This window comes from Periplaneta americana, chromosome 5 (genome assembly GCF_040183065.1).
Source record: "Periplaneta americana isolate PAMFEO1 chromosome 5, P.americana_PAMFEO1_priV1, whole genome shotgun sequence".
NCBI classification, from domain to species: Eukaryota; Metazoa; Arthropoda; class Insecta; order Blattodea; family Blattidae; genus Periplaneta; species Periplaneta americana.
The window spans coordinates 126211216-126228201 of NC_091121.1; the positions used below are offsets into that span (position 1 = coordinate 126211216).

The window sequence follows — 16986 nt, forward strand, 5'->3', positions numbered from 1 at the left end:
AGGGTCGACTCAGATGGGATATTTTGTTTGCAGTATTTTTGTAAAAACTGTCTTAAAACCGGATTTTCAATTGCATTCCAGGGAATGTTAGCAGCAACAAAAGCTCTGGTTAAATCAGCATAGAAATTGCTGCTGAGATTGGATGAAGTAGGCTGTGTTAGTAAAGTTTGTTGCAGTTGATTTTTCTGCTGAGCTTTAGCCTTATGAGCCGCTCCTTGCACATGCTGCTTTAGGTGGCACTTCTTTTCTTGCGAAATCTAAAAATGTAAAGTAAACTGAATTAAAATAAAATCCTAATTGTTGTATTGCCGTATTTCTATCACAAAGTTAGTGGGTTCGAACAATCAAAATTTTAATGACCTGCAAATACTTTAACTATCGGAATTTAAAAGGTTAAAGTGTAGTGGTCTTAAAAAGAATTATACCTCAGGATAGCTCAGTCAATGTATAAATATTATAGGCCTACTCATTAAAATTAATAGAATTTATATATTTCAACTATTGTTACATACCTGTTTGCTACAAATCTTGCAGAATATTATTTTTCCATCATAAGTGAATTCTGAATATTCTGTTAGCCATTGCCGGATTAATGTAGATTTTGCACTTATATTTTTCGGCATTATCGCATTAAACTTCACAGGAAAACGTCCTACCGCTCAAAACTTCTCAACACAAATAAGGTGAGGGAAAGAGCAACTGTTAACGAGCATTCAAATGAACAGTTGTTATTGAGATTCAATTGGACAAAAATACAAAGTTCCACTTATTGTTGCATTTCCTGGTAGTGTTAACACTAGGAGGGCCATTCTTTTAAATATTATACCCTACTAATTCGCAGTTTTACGACTTTTCATAAATATTTCAAAAACACTCTTTCTCCAAAAATTGTGATTTTATGATACTCTGAAGGGCAGTACAGCTAATCGGTTTCAGACCGAAAACAGTCATTTTTATAGTATAGTATATCTCTGAATCGGTAGCAGCACATGTTGTGATTGTTGCCTGCTTCAAAACTAAGGTTGGTTCTTTGTCGGCATTTATGCCTCCAAACATGTTAAATTCGGTGAAATCTATTGCGAGTGTCGTGAGATTCAAAACATTTTGTTTCCTTTATCAATGGTTTCATGGCCGGTGTGAAGCAAACTTTCCACTTTTTAAATGCCTTAAATTTCGCAGTGAATGCATGTATAAATTATAAAAAGTAAGAGTAAAATGCGAAACTTTACAGTGAGTTAGGCATTTTTAGGCGAATATTAACAAATTAGGCTCTAATAACCGTTTTAGGGAATTTTAGGGCACTATAAAACTCTTTGAATACCTTTCAATTTCCATGAAACACAAATATTAATAATTATTTTTACTTTTCTCCTAAAGAAACAAAATAGGCATTTGCCCTAGAATCCGATGTCTGGTTATTACCTTTTTAGTAATGGTATTAAATTATTACTTTTATGAAATAGGCCCCAGGGGAAAGTTTCAGTACACGGATACCTCACTGACAATAATTATCTTAAAATATTAAAAAGAGAGATTTGTCTGTGTTTATCGTATGCGCATCATGCTTACGAAAAGACACTTTTCAATGCCAATAATTTATTTTGTGTGCACAAGGTTGGAACTTTGTTTTTCCTGGGCGTGAATTTGTCCAAAAGGAACGACATATGTTTATACGCGAACCAAGGTGACTTCATCACTCCCCATTCCAGAACTTTTTATGGAATTCTGTCTTTCACTCCAGAATGATGTCAGTAGGGATTCAATTTTCAATTTTCTTTTTGACTTCTGCTCCCTACAATAAACAAAAAACATATATCCACTGAAAATAAATAAACAAAAATAATTTTCAAATTTTGCACGTGTTTGACTCGCCTATCTTGCAGCTAAACATCTTTCCAATAGGTTCCCAAACATCATGTTTTCTTATTTTATTGTGGCAAGTAGGATACTTGGGATTCCATGAAGTTTCCTGCTCCCTATATGCATTAATAAGATTTATAACAGCGTCTTCCGTCCACTCCAGTTTCGACATCCTGTTAGTGAAATTGAACTAAGCGCTGCGTTCTGCTACGAACTACAAGCTAGTGGCAAATCCCGTCCACAACGAATACCAACTTCCTTTGATGTACCGACAAGCGACGGATCACTTCCGAAGGCAAACCAAACGATCGGTTTGCCTTTGCTGCGACGTACACACGTACCGATTTCAATCAACGAATGCAATCGTTTGTCGTTCGTTCGTTGTTCGTTCGCTAAGTGTGTACGCACCTTTATAGTCTGGTCACAGTATAAAGAAGATACAGTAGAGACAACTCTTGTCGGCACCTTTGATGTTGCTGGTACTAAAATCAAGCTCAGGGAGGTCTAGTTCTCAATAAATCCAACAACGTCGCTAGTATCGGCAGAGCTAACAGCTGATTTCAGCGATCAGCTGTTCAGACATGCTAAACTTTCAGGTAATTTCCTAGAAGACGGGCAAAATCCAACATGGCTGACGAAAACTACCAAAACGTTCTGCCAACTATGAAGTTCAAATGTCACCAAACATTATAAAATCAAAGATGGAAAATCAAACATATATTCATATTTTTAAGGAAGAAAAAGCACTTCGAAAAATGAAAATATGTTTAATTTTTCATCTTTGATTTTTATGGTGTTTGGTGGCATTTGAACTTCATAGTTGTTAGTACTTTTCTGGCAGTTTTGGTCCGAACTTTACCCCCACAAATCACTAAAACACAAAACAAAACAATAATTTATCACCTAATCAAACAAAATTCAATCCTCATTGACGTCTTCAAAGACAACCACTTCACTTGCATTATGACACAGGCTTCAAGGCAATCTAAACTTAAAGCATGCAGCCAACAAAGAACTAAACCACCACTTTGTCGTACAGTCAACTTCACATAACTAAACCATGTATTTACACAAAATGAAATTCTCTTTGAACTCTTATTACACCTTAACTTGTACGGAAAATTCAATGAACAATTCCTTGGAATCACAGGAACAGTTTTCTCGTCAACAATCGACACAATTTTTATTCACCAGCGAAAGAACTGAACCAAAATCGACATAAAATTTAATACTCTGTTCTATGTTCACACATCTTTCACAGATATCATAAAATGACAAACTTTCAATAGCTTTACCCATCAGACACAATATAACACCACTCACGTCAAACAACCAGGAACAACTTACTGACGTCATTATCCATTCAGAATTAACGAAAATTCTAGAACACATGATGACAGCTATAACCAATCAAATCGAAGGAAAATCATAAAATGACAAACTTCCAATAGCTTTAGCCAGCAAAACAGTATAACACCACTCACGTCAAACAACCAAGAACAATTGACAACGTCATTACCCATTCAAAATTAACGAAAATTCTAGAACAAATGACAACTATAACCAATCAAATTGAAACATCATCAATGCGACACCTCGTATAAAAACCTAGAACTAACATATAAAAGTCACTAAAAATCACTAACATTTAACTCTAAAGTAAAAAAGTTGGTAATACTTAGTACATCCAACCAGGTGCCCGTCTTCTATGAAATTACCAACTTTCAGAATGAAACTTTGTATTAACTGTTGTAATTACGCCTTTGTTCTGTAGTGATATTTATGTCTTATTATGTAGGTCTAATGAAAATTCATTTTTTCTTTTCAAAATATATATATAAAATTGCAGCGTTCATGATTGAAGTAAAACATAATATTAGCGAAGTGCTTACCGTTTTATTCTGTTTCTTCATATCCATTGCATTTCATCTTGGATCACAATTTGTTGTAAAATACATACATCAGGGGAACATTTAATAAATAAACAAAAAATTCGAGATAACCTGTTATAATTAAAAATGTGTTCAGTATATATCCGATGTAGGCTACTAATTGTAGGCCTAATTACCAGGTGTAAAAAGAGGGCCTAATAATAATTATCTATTGCAACTTTTATCACATAACTACGTAATTCATTATGGAGTGCTGCAGTTGGAGGACAATGCTTAATTGGCAACAGTTAAATTCCGGTAACTTCTTTCACTTTTCCTTTGCTGTAATAGGCTGCGTTTGAATTACAATATTCTTACCTTCTTCCATTTTCGTAAAAGATATTTTGTAGTAGCACATTTGAATTAACAAATTCTTACCTTCTTCCATTCTCGTAAAGGATTTTTTGTAGTCAGTAATACAAATTCTTAACTCCATAGCTAGACACAAGAGCCTACACCAAACCCTAATTACGTCTTATAAGTCTGTAATAGTCGAACTCAGAAAATAATTCCCTTACAAAGTTGGCTTATTACTATGGGCAAAAATCATTAGGTATGTAAGTAAATTGACATTGTTTAACTCTTTCATACGCATACTAATTACTTATCTCTATACAAGCCTCGGATCCAGGAAATAACGCACTCACGGAGTTCAAACTACGGCATGTTACTACACTGGCAAGAGTCATTGCTCATATCAATTTTTGTCTCTTTTCAATCACTCTTTCATAGCTAGATCCAAGGGCTAGCTATAACCAACGTAATCGGGTAATTATTATGTAGCCGAGGTTATATTTTCTTTCACTTACAGTAGCCTCTTTAGAGACATTCTATTCAACCGATACAGTTAGAAATTTTAATGTGTATGTTAATTCCAATTTGGAAACCACAATCAATATCAATATACAAAATATTACTGTCAATAATAGGAATAATCATGTAGGCCTAAGTATAACGTTACTGGTATGAAATTATATCCATCACTAATATAATGTTATTAACTAGTCAACAAAATTTTATTATATCCATTGTTGACGTCGTAACTTCATCGAAACGAATGTCACGATCTATGTAGCTAATGGTTCAATATTACGTTACCAACATAAGCATCTACCAGTGACTTTAAAATTAGCATCAATTAGTGAATATTTTCATGATGTTTACATACGGAAGTAATTATTATTACGATTATGTTGCCATTCCTTTGCCTCATGTCTTTCAAATTGTTAAAATATGAGTAATAAATATTTTCATTTAATATTAAATTATGCCAGTCTTGTCGTAGATGGAGAAACATCTGGTGGAGGTTTCAGATAACACACCCGGTTTCGTGACATGCGCACTCAGAATTTGTTCCCACGAAATGGCTTAGGTGTCTTTACTGTATGTTCTCTATACTGTGGTCTGGTTCAATGCAGCATCAGCGAATAGGGATTATAAAGAATGGACACTTCGCGTCGGTACCTTTGATGTAGCCGGACCGATTTCAATGACCTTCAAGCCAGCTAGAGCGTCAGATTCTGCTTTCTCCCTAGAGTTGGCGCTGACATCACACCAGCTAGCAGTCGACACAGCGGAAATATAACACATACAATTAATACATCTAGGTACATTATGTACTCAAATAAAATAAATTGGATCCATAAAATAATAAATCCTTCATTAACTGTAATGTCTAGACTCTAGAGTTCCTTTATAATGAGAGTTCAGACGTTGACCCCAGCAACAATTAAAATATGGGCTCTCTATTTATTTGTCTAGTCTCAGCTATTGTGAAACGTACCTGCTAAAACGGTTTAAGTACATGTTACTGTTGGAGCACCAGCTTTATCTATGGTGTGGTAGCTCCTTTACTTGTCTGTGTCTTACGCATGCGCAGTGTCCCATCATTGGACTTCGAAAAATTTTTTGCGGGACACTAACTGCAGTTTCTCCAAACTGTGTAATAATTTGATAGCGCTGAAAATGGAAAAACAAAACTCTTACGAGAAGTATATACAAATATTAAACGAATTCGATACTTAATTTTATAATGTATTATATTATTTTATAATATAATTTATGATATCTGAAATATAAAATATTATTATTACAACTAGTTTGTCACTGAGAAATAAGGAAAAGCTGTTAACTTGAATTTATTTGAAGCAAAGCGTTACTGGATTATGCAACAAGGTAGGCGATGTTTGGATCCTGTGCCTTAATTCTGTTCTCAATTATTATTTTAGCGTATGCTTGATTACACTACCTAAAGCGCTTGAAAGTGGAACTAGCCGCTGGCGCACAGAGAAACAATACACAGGAAAATTCGCTCAGTGTCCATTCTTTATAATCCCTACTCGCTGGCAGCATCTTCAATTTCCCGCCCATGCGCTGATTCAGAGGAGGATCTCCTCGCTCTCCGTTCATTTACTTTCTTTAAAACTCTGCTTCTTTCTTTGGCCGCTAGCGCGCTGTTGTCTATGTGTATTAACTGCAGTAAAGGAGGATTGGATTGACATTTCTCCACACAAACAATCTCGCATCCTTCACACAGTTTTCTAGTAGCACATAAGTGCGCGTCGTTAAAAACTCGATCAACCGAGGTTTTCTTATAGCTGTGAACTTAAAAATTATCGGATCTTCCTCGAATTTCAAAGCATATATTTCATTTGGTATTTACGTTCAAAAGAAGAAAAATGTGAGGACGTTCCTCCCTTCCCTCCCCCGAGGAACCGAAACTGACTGAAACCATGTCGCCATGTTCGTTTTTTTCCAACTAAACATGTTTTTTCTATATTCTTTAGTTTCTAAGAAACAACAATTAAATATCGGACTTTAGCTGTTTTGCACTTATGGCTTAATTACTTTATTACGACATTTACTAATGTTAATGTAGGACTTTAGTTGTTTTCCACTCACGGTTTAGTTTCTTTTTGACCATGAGTATTGGCAACAGATGAAACAGCAGATGATTTTCCAATTTGAAGTGTGAACAACACTTGCGTTTGGAGAGAGGAATGACTCCTTTCTGTGATTGGGCGTTCTATAGGAGGCGTGTCTAATAAACTTACTGGATTGTTGGATACCTACATAAGAAAGCATAGTCTCGTCTACAACGATTTTGGTCACTTCACGGCTTACTGCGTGACTATCTATAATGTTGAATTGGTGAATATTGAATAACTTACGTGATTTGAAATGGAAGATGTTAAGGAAGTTATTCCAGTATCATGTGATGTATGCGATAAAACTTTCACAAAAAAGTATAATTTATACAGACATTGTAAGAAAGTCCATGGTTTTAAAACTGGAGGCGGAGAAAAATGTAACGAGTGTAACGAACATTTCAGCACGTTGGCCTTGCTCCGAACTCATCATGTAGTTAATCACGGATTTGAAGAAAAAAACTCAGTTTGAAATTTACATCACGACAGGGTGCGTTATGTTTATTTGATTACAAGCAACAAGTCATGCTAAAGAAAAAAAAAGGTATTGTTTATTTAACGAGGCTCACAACTGTAGAGGTTATATCAGCGTCGCCGGAATTTTGTCCCGCAGGAGTTCTTTTACATGCCAGTAAATCTATTCACATGAGCCTGTCGCATTTAACCACTTAAATGCCATCGACTTGGCACGGGATCATGCTAAATAGGTTTAGGATTACCTAGTGTAAAACTGGCCGGGAAAATTTCAGTTTACGGATTCCTTACAGACAGTTAAGTATATATCTTAAAACGCTAAAAAGAGCAGATTTACCTGCGTTTGTCGAATTCACATCATCATGCTTACGAAAAGACACGTTTCAGTGCCAATAATTTATTTTTTGTGCAGAAGGTTGGAATTTTGAAAGAAGAGAGAAAGGAAGGAATCCGTGTTCTGAAATTTGTCACATACAAGGAAGGTTATTAATGAAAAAATATATTGACAAGCCATGCCATTATTTGCAGTTTTTTTTTTTAAATAGTCCTATACAATTTCCTAGATTTGGGATCTCCTGTTATTATAATTAACTTACTTTTTTTTTTTTTGTAGTACAAAAACTATCTTTTAAGGAAACGGAAAAAAGAACAAAATTCTGAAGTATAATTGTAATAACCTACTTCCTTTGTGAAAAACCCACAGATGTTTTGTTCATTTTAAGTACTTGCATTTAATAATTCCAGTAAAGTTTAAAGATGTGATGTTATTCAAAATGATTGGTATTTTAAATATTCATGTGCATGTGGTAGATATTGCTGTTTCATGATAGTCACGTAAGTGATATTTCACACTAGATTTCTTGATAGAGATATACCTAGATCTTAGTGTTATTAGATACAAGAACATATTACTTAATATATATTATGCTTAAACTTTAACTTATTACTATGATGTACCTAAGTACATATGGAGTTTCAGTGCAGTAATTCTGCTTTTCCATATGGTGAAGAATTGCTAGAACAGAGAAAAATTCTCTCCGGCACTGGAACTCGAGCCCGGGTTTCCAGCTTTACGTGCTGGCGCTTTATCCACTAAGCCACACTGGATTCAATTTCCGATGCCGGATTGAATTCCTCTCATTTTAAGTTTTACCTACTGTGAATTTTTCTCTGTTCTACCAATTCTTCACTATATGGAAACACAGAATTACTGCACTGAAACTCCATATATATTTCGGTACATCATGGTAATACGATAAAGTTTAAACAATCACTTTGTGATTCAAGACAGCACCATGTTCTATCAGACCCGCACCACATAGACACTCATACTGAGTGCACCTCTGTAGCCTACTTATGGTTGGACATTATGTCTACTGTCACACATACTGTGACACGGTACACAAGGGTGAGCCATCAAAGGGTAACACAGTAGGTAGAACTTAAAATGAGAGGCATTCAATCTGGCATCGGAACTTGAATCCGGTGTGGCTTAGTGGATAAAGTGCCAGCTGGAAACCCGGGCTCGAGTCCCGGTGCCGAAGAGAATTTTTCTCCATTCTACCGAGTCTTCACCATATTAAACTTTAATGTCAAGAACAAAAATTAAAGAATTAAAATGCTAGTCATAGGACTTTATGTCAAGATGAAGTTACCTTATAGAAATTATAATTTTATTAATGTTAAAGAAACCCGAATAGTGGAAAATTAAGACTTGTCAACAATGTGTCCGCAACTTTTATATAGGACTACCACTTTTTGACATACGAGTATTCATAATATACAAAGTTCATTATAAGCTGGGAATTATCCCCGAAACAAAAAAAAAAAATCCTCTTTTGAGGTTCCATCATATAGTAATTTTATAGGCCTAACTCACAAACACTGGCATAATATTGGATTAACATCATTTACTTTCACAAAACATGGTACTATTTTCCACTTGTGATTTTAATGTCATTTTTCAATGGTAATTTATGATAGAATGTGTCATCACACTCAGTTACTTTCCTGAGTTCTTGAAATATAATTTGAAGGAGCATTAATGGATGGTTTAAAGACGTGTCCAAGGACTGAATGAACATCTGTGATCTTTCTCTAAAAATAACTGTTGAATTTTCATTGACCTATGCTAAAAATATTCAATCACTCAGTGCTCTGACCAGGACCTTATTTCTATTCTGGTAATGGCACCCGTAAGACATTAATACAATAATTTTATTTTTCTAAACTATTACAATTTATTTTTACAGAGTTCTCTATTTGGAAAGCAAATGAAGAAAAGGAAAAGAGAGCACACTTCGTCACGCATACAGGTGCTAAGAGATTAGTTGATGGCACAATCAGATGGTATTATGTCTGCCATCGTTCAGGGACATTTCAAAGTAAAGGAAAAGGTTCACGACAACTGAAGTCACAGGGGAGCTGCAAAATCGGACATTCCTGTCTGGCGACAATGGAGGTGACAGAAAATCTCAATGCAGAAATTCACGTGACATATTTTAGTGCACATTATGGACATTCCTTTGATGTGGCTCACTCTTTACTAAGTGCTGAGGAAAAATCATCAATAGCAGGCAAACTTGCTGAAGGAGTGCCATTGCAGACGGTTCTTGACCACATTCGAAATGCAGCAACTGGAGACTTGGCACGCATTCACATTGTCACAAAACTAGATCTTCATAACATTATGGCAAGTTTTAATATTAATCATTCTGAAAGACTACATCAAAATGATAAGGTCAGTGTACAATATTGGGTAGAAGAGATGAGAAATAAAGTGAGCAACCCAGTAATATATTTCAAACAGCAGGGTTTACCTGATGAATTAGGTGAGCTTAGACAAGAAGACTTCATGATTGTATTGATGACTGAACCTCAGAGGGGCCTTTTGAAAAGACTAGGCACAGAAAAAATATGTATTGATTCCACACATGGAACTAATCTTTATGATTTTCAACTTACAACTCTTGTTGTAATTGATGAATTTGGAAGCTCGTTTCCTTGTGCGTATTGCATTAGCAATAAAGTCGATCCATATTTATGTCCTCCTTTTTCAGAGCTCTTAAGAATGTTATTGGCTTGTTAGAATGTAAAGTGTTTATGTCTGATGATGCATCAGTTTATTACAATGCGTGGGAATGTGTCATGGGAAAAGTGGAGAAACGTCTTCTATGTACCTGGCATGTGGACAAAAACTGGAGACAAAATATTCAAAAACTGATTCCAGGTAAAGAGTTAAAGGCACTTGTATACAAAACTGTCCGCACTCTTCTTGAAGAAACAGATACGTTGAAGTTTGAGAAACTCCTCAGTGCATTTTTGGAAGAAATGAATGAACCGGATACCTTCTTATTCAGAAATTACTTTCACAATCATTATGCTCAAAGATCGGAAGTTTGGGCATACTGCCATCCTATTTACATAGGGATTAATACTAACATGTACCTTGAAGGTTTACACAGAGTTATTAAATATTGTTATTTGGAGGAAAGAGTTAATAAGAGACTAGATAAATTAATAACTGCGCTGTTGAAACTAACAAGAGACAAACTGTTTGATCGGTTGATAAAGCTCTGCAAAGGGAAAGTTACTCAAAAGATAGCAACAATTCATAAGAAACATCAGTTGGGCAAACTTATTCCAGCCATTGCTATATGTAGCACTGAAGCTGGAAGAATGTGGAGAGTAAAATCACAGTCGCTCCAAAACACATGGTATCATGTTCTAAAAAACGAAAACTCCAACCAATGTGACTGTAAACTAACTTGTAAGTCTTGCAATACTTGTATTCACACATATGCATGTAGTTGCACTGACCATGTTGTAAACTTTAATATGTGCAAGCACATACATGCAGTAATATCCATGAGTGAAGATACAAAAATAATTCAGGATCAAGATATAGTGGCAGAAAAACAGGAGTCAGAACCTTCTGCTGATGACCCGCAAGACCTTCTCCAAGACATACAGGATTTTACATCCTCAGTTGCTCACGAGGTTCGTCATAATCCAAAGCAAACAACTGTAATTCAGATGACTGAATCACTCCTTGTCCAATTGAAAACAACCGAGTTCGATGTCACACAATTAAAGACAATGGAAGACTCTCTTTCAAAGCTCCTGAATGTTGACCAACAGAAAACCAAGGAAATAGTATCAAGTTAAATACACCACATAATAAGCAAATAGAAAAACAACGGAGATATTTTTCAACTAAGAGACAGCGTGTAAAACAAAACACATGTGATACATTGACAAAACCAACAGAGCTTCAAAAAGATAATATTGAAGAGATGTTATTGAACCCTTCCAGCAGTATTGTAAATATACACAGTGATTTTGATCACACATATTGATTCTTTCATTGTCGCTGCTATTATTTCATTTACTGTAGTAGTTCCTGTAAGAAGAATTGAATTTATATGATGGATACAACATTATAGAGTAGATGTTATAAGACTAGTTAAGTCATCAAAAGCAATATTTAGTTGTAGTTTCAAAACAAATCTCTTTTTTTTTTTAGTGCACAATTGCTTCAGTTATGTATAATCTTCTAATAGAAATTGAAATATTAACGTATATGTCACTTTAATTGTATAAGTGTCATTGTATTTTTTACTTGATTATGTATATAATTTCTTATCCATATGACGGACTGCCATTTGTGAAAATTAATTGTGTCAAACATGAGTGGTAACAGTGTGTGTGTGTGTGTGTGTGTGTGTGTGTGTGTGTGCGTGCGTGCGTGTACACTCTTATGTTTTACAAGATCTGCATTGAGGGCAAATGATTTCTTGCAACTGTAACACTCACATGTTACGATTGCTTTATTGGTATGATATGTGTATGATCTTTCACATTTCCTTTACAGAATTGTTTATTGATATAGTAAAAATAGTGCCTATGTATTTTATAGGATATTATCTACATGGATGTACCAAGAATTACATTTTCAGCATATGTGCTTTTGTTTAAGGAGACACTTACGTGCGTTTTAAATCTTTTACAATTTTCATCCAAAATGTATTAATTTTATACTACATAAACATGCCTACAATACTATTATCTGTACAAAATTTGGTGCCATTAGGGCTAATAGTTTTGAAATTATATTTTTGAAATTTATTTTATATTGACATCACTAAAAAGGCTCCTTGCGTCACAATTTTTAGTTTATATTAGCTCAAAAGCTTCAAAATAGTCATGGGAACATGAATTAATTAACTTTTGAGCTCGGTCTAAATAGAGAGTCACAGTAAATTTTTAAGTGGATTTTCTTAATTTTTCATCATTATTTCACCATAGTGTCCCCTTAAATCAACTTATTCTCACTGCTGAAAAGCCTTATTTGTATAATACAGTTTAATCTACGACGTAAGTTAATGTTTAATGTTATCAGGATTAAATACAGAGAACACAAAAAAGCTGAAAAAAAAAACAGTAAGCAGAAAGGACACTGATATCTGGATGTTGGGGTGTATAGAGATTTAAGAGTATGTTATACGAAAGAAATTCTATATTGAGATGGAGCTATGACTTTATAGCTAAAAATTACTTCCTTTATAGTATTTTCTTACTTTTCCTGTATTGTATTTATTTACATTCCATGGTATTCGTACATTGATCCACAGCTAGAATATAGAACATGTCAAACGAAAAAAAAAAAATAGTATTAGTATAAAGTCTTAATTATAGTCACAGTCTAGTTGAAATATATACAGAAGAGTTTTCCAATATAGTCTACTAGTACAACACAAAGTTTTAGTATCAATATTTAATACAGCACAGAAATATTCATGAAGCGATGTTGAATGTCATGAATACAGCTACAGAATAGAATGCATGAGAAATTAGGGAGGTACTTTTTAAATTTTACTCTAAATAATCTTATGTTTCGAGTTTCATTTTTTATATCCATAGGGAGGCTATTAAAAATGTTTACTGCCATATAACGCACTCCTTTTTGACAGCACAATATTAATAACATTAGAGTTACTGTCTCTAACGTACTATAGTTCAAAAAATTCTTGCAACAGCCTAATCGCAACGCATGCTGAGCTTGGTTTTGAGGTTATTTATTCTCATTTTTCCAGTATAAAATGTTACTGAAATGCAAACCACGAAATTTAGTTGTGACCAATTATTTTTGATAAGTCTGTCTAATGTGTCAGAGGTTAATTTTGAAGTGATTTTAAATTTAATTGTGTTAGTCTTATTAATGTGTAATAGTTAATTGTTGCGAACCAGTCAGATTTTAAATATAATTATTTCTGATATATATAAATGTGGCAAAATTGTTGTCTGTAATTATGATATATGTGGCATCTGGAAATAGAAGGCACATAAGATAACCTGTCTCCTTCATTAATGGACCAAGATCATTTACGAAAATTACAAGAAGAAGCCCTAATGTACACATTTGTGTAACTCCATTATGAACATTTCCTCACATTGAAATAGATTTAAGGAGATATGATTGAAACCATTGGTATGCTATGTATTTAGTTCCATTGTATTGTAATTCCTGTAGTAGAATTTGAAGATATATACAATTAAAGGCTTTAGAGAGATCACAAAATATCCCTCCTATTTGTAATCTTGTATTAAATGCTTCCAGAATTTTATCAGTTAAATTAAATGTTTCTTGCTCGATTGATTTATTCTTCCTATATCTCAATATTGTTCGGGGATGATAATGTAGTACCTATCAAGATGATGATATATCCTCTTATACATAAGTTTTTCGAAGACATCTGAGAAAATTTGTAGAAAGGATATAGGCTTGTAATTTGTGGGAGTGGTTTTGTCTCATTTTTTGATAAAGGGATAACAATTGAATATATCAATGTCCCTGGAAATTAATAATTTTAATTATTTCTCGTGAATTTGTTGAAAAAATTTGTGTATATGACAAAGATGTAGGAAGAGCCACTTCTAAGAAATCTATGGTATAATAGTAATATTATTATTATTATTATTACCATTATTGTTTTGTTGTTAAGCTGTTGGATGTACAGGTTATTAGTTGTTGGGAGGAAGTGATGGTTGAATATGTTTGCGATTTCTGTTGTATCTGAGGTTTCTGTATTAGCCTATTTGGTACAAGAGTATAGCTTGTTTCCTTACTTCTAAACCTTCCGCATTCTTTTCTAATTATATTCCAAGGTGTTTTAATTTTGTTGTCTTAGTTTAGAAATATTTTGTTAAAATAAATAATTTTTTTAAAGTGAGCTTTTAATTTGGGATTATTACTATTAATTATACTTTGAATATACATAGTCCTCTTAGGTACATAGCCATCTCCTTAAATTTGGGAGAGGGGCATCATAAATTTTTAGAGGAGGAGACAAGTAATGTGTCACATTTTCTATAACAACTTTGTGTTGCTTATTATTTGCCTTTTACTCTTTCATTCAACCAGAACTGTTAAAAACATGCAATCGCAATGGGAAACATACAGGTACGAAAATAATTAAACGAGGAAAATTGTGAAATATACGTACATTAAACGTAATGAATGAAGAGATACCTGTAATGAATCTCTGAAGAATAATAAGAAGTAAATTCAAATCAAATTTAAGAAAAACGAAGTAATAAAAACATAAATTGTAAAAGAAATTGATGCACAGGATTAGTTTAGAAGCTGTTAAAAACAACTGTATTTGGCAATATTAAATTGGAGAAAAAAGTAAAGATGCTCATAGGAAAGGAGAGAAAACAGCCTATTCAATAACACTTCGAAATATAATAATTTTTTGTAAAATTTAAAACAAACATCCATATCCTTATTGAGGTCCTTATAACTTAATTGTTTAATCAACCATCCGAAGACAGATTGGAACTTCATAAATGACACAAATAAGGCATCATTCATAAGGCAATTAAGCCAGGACATAATAGGGTAGGGTGGCCAATTTCTTCCCCCCTCAGTGACCAGTAACATATTTCACTAATCACACTTAAAATGTATACAAACAATTATTGTTCTTCCTCTGACACGTCAAGTGAGTTACACTGCCAGGTAATAAATGTACAATACATATCAGCCAGAACCTCAATCAGAGGGGTGTAACTTGATATTATATACTTTCGGAGCACTGTGTTTCCTTGATTATGGTATGGTTAATTACATTTTAAGATTTTTTTTGGGCTGCCTCCAACAAATTTGTGAATATGGAGTCATTTCTTATTTCCTGTAACTGCCTATGATGCAATTAGGTCTAACGAGACCCAAATCTGCTGTAATATTAATATTTTTTCCTTACAGACTCAAAATATCCCAGCACTTTACAAATGACATGGCTTCAGTGAAAAAAAAAAAGAAACACTGAGACTGCATATCTCATTAAGCATTCCAAGTGCTTCTAATTTCTGAGTTCCCAAATTATCACACAATGCTCTCAGTCTCTAACAAGGGTAGAAAAGAAATTGTATTTCTCAGACATTATAACTTGAAGTGACTGAGGTGACCCCTCCATTATTGTCTCATTAACCTTTTTAAAGATATGCGTTGATAAATTTCATCAAGGCTTTTCTTGAAAACACAGCTGCTTACAAATATCAAAGAAGAGCTATACTTCAGGGATTGCTCCAATAATTGAAAGAAGCTGGTGACTGAAGGATTGAAGAAATAGGATGTGGCATTGAGATCTCTCTCAATTAAAACTTGCACATCTCCAGACCTACCTTTCATTTTTTATGCTTCCAATTCCTAAACTCTGTTTTGATCAATGCTGAGTGAGTGTTCAGAGGGAAATTTTCTACATATTAAGCAAGGAGGAGGTACGCAAAGGCTGAGGCTTAGTGTGCTTATCACTCCTATTCTGTGAATGATTGTGTAGCTGAAGAGCCGCGCTCCTGTACGAGTACAGCACGCCGCACTGTGAACTTACCTGGGCTGTGGTTTGGATGATGATAATAATGTGAATTAATAATGCCAGAATGAGTCCGAGGTCCAACACCGAAAGTTAGCCAGCAATTCTGCTTTAATTGATTGAGGGGAAATCCCGGAAAAAGCCCCAACCAGGATTTGAACCCGAGCCCGCTCATTACACTGTCAGATGTGCTAACCATTATTCCACAGCGGTGGACGTCCCATGTCTTACACCAGGAATAGAGAAAAGCGGAGCTATGGCCTCTGAGACAATGACTGGACAGGCAGAAAGGTAAGGTTGAGTAAGTTCACTACTATTAAGATCTTCAAGTGCGTGAGAAAGAGTGGAATATTTATTTATTTATTTTCATTTCTGTATTCTGAATAATGCTGGGCAAACTGACACTGACGTTAGGTATGACTGAACTTTCAGCTTCTGCACTCAAGTCCTTGGAAGTATCCAAAGATCCACTATTTCTACTTGTGATTGACTCTGGGGCTGGTGCTGTTATTTTCTCAGAAAAAGAAAACTCAGGATTGATTTCTGTTTTGAACTCATTGTGAAATGTTTTGACTAACTTGATCGAAAGAAAGAAGAAAGAGCAGGCAATTTCCTATTTGTAGGTTATAAGGTATAGTAAACACATTATTATCACTGTAGGAGAAAAAAAAAAAAAGTAAGATTATTATGTCCAGATAGCACAAGGTAAAATAGTAAAATATTAGAACATATTTGGATCATATGAGGAAAGCACAAAATAGGAAAGATTGAAGAACGCTGGTTTGCAGTGAAACACCTGCCCATGTGCATAACACTTATGTAGGTATGTAATGGAACATACAATATCTGGTGTATATTTCTCTTTTTTTTTTGCGGGGGTGAGGCCCAAAGACTTGCACTGCAGCCTAAAACTTATTG

General features: G+C 34.3%; 1 long non-coding RNA gene across 1 annotated transcript; it reads left to right on the forward strand.

The window, feature by feature from the left end:
* The first annotated feature begins 6777 nt into the window (after positions 1 to 6777).
* On the forward strand, positions 6778 to 16754 carry LOC138700166 (uncharacterized). Its single transcript, XR_011332268.1, has 2 exons — positions 6778 to 7208; positions 9445 to 16754. It is a non-coding gene; the product is annotated as an uncharacterized lncRNA (long non-coding RNA).
* Positions 16755 to 16986: the final 232 nt, after the last annotated feature.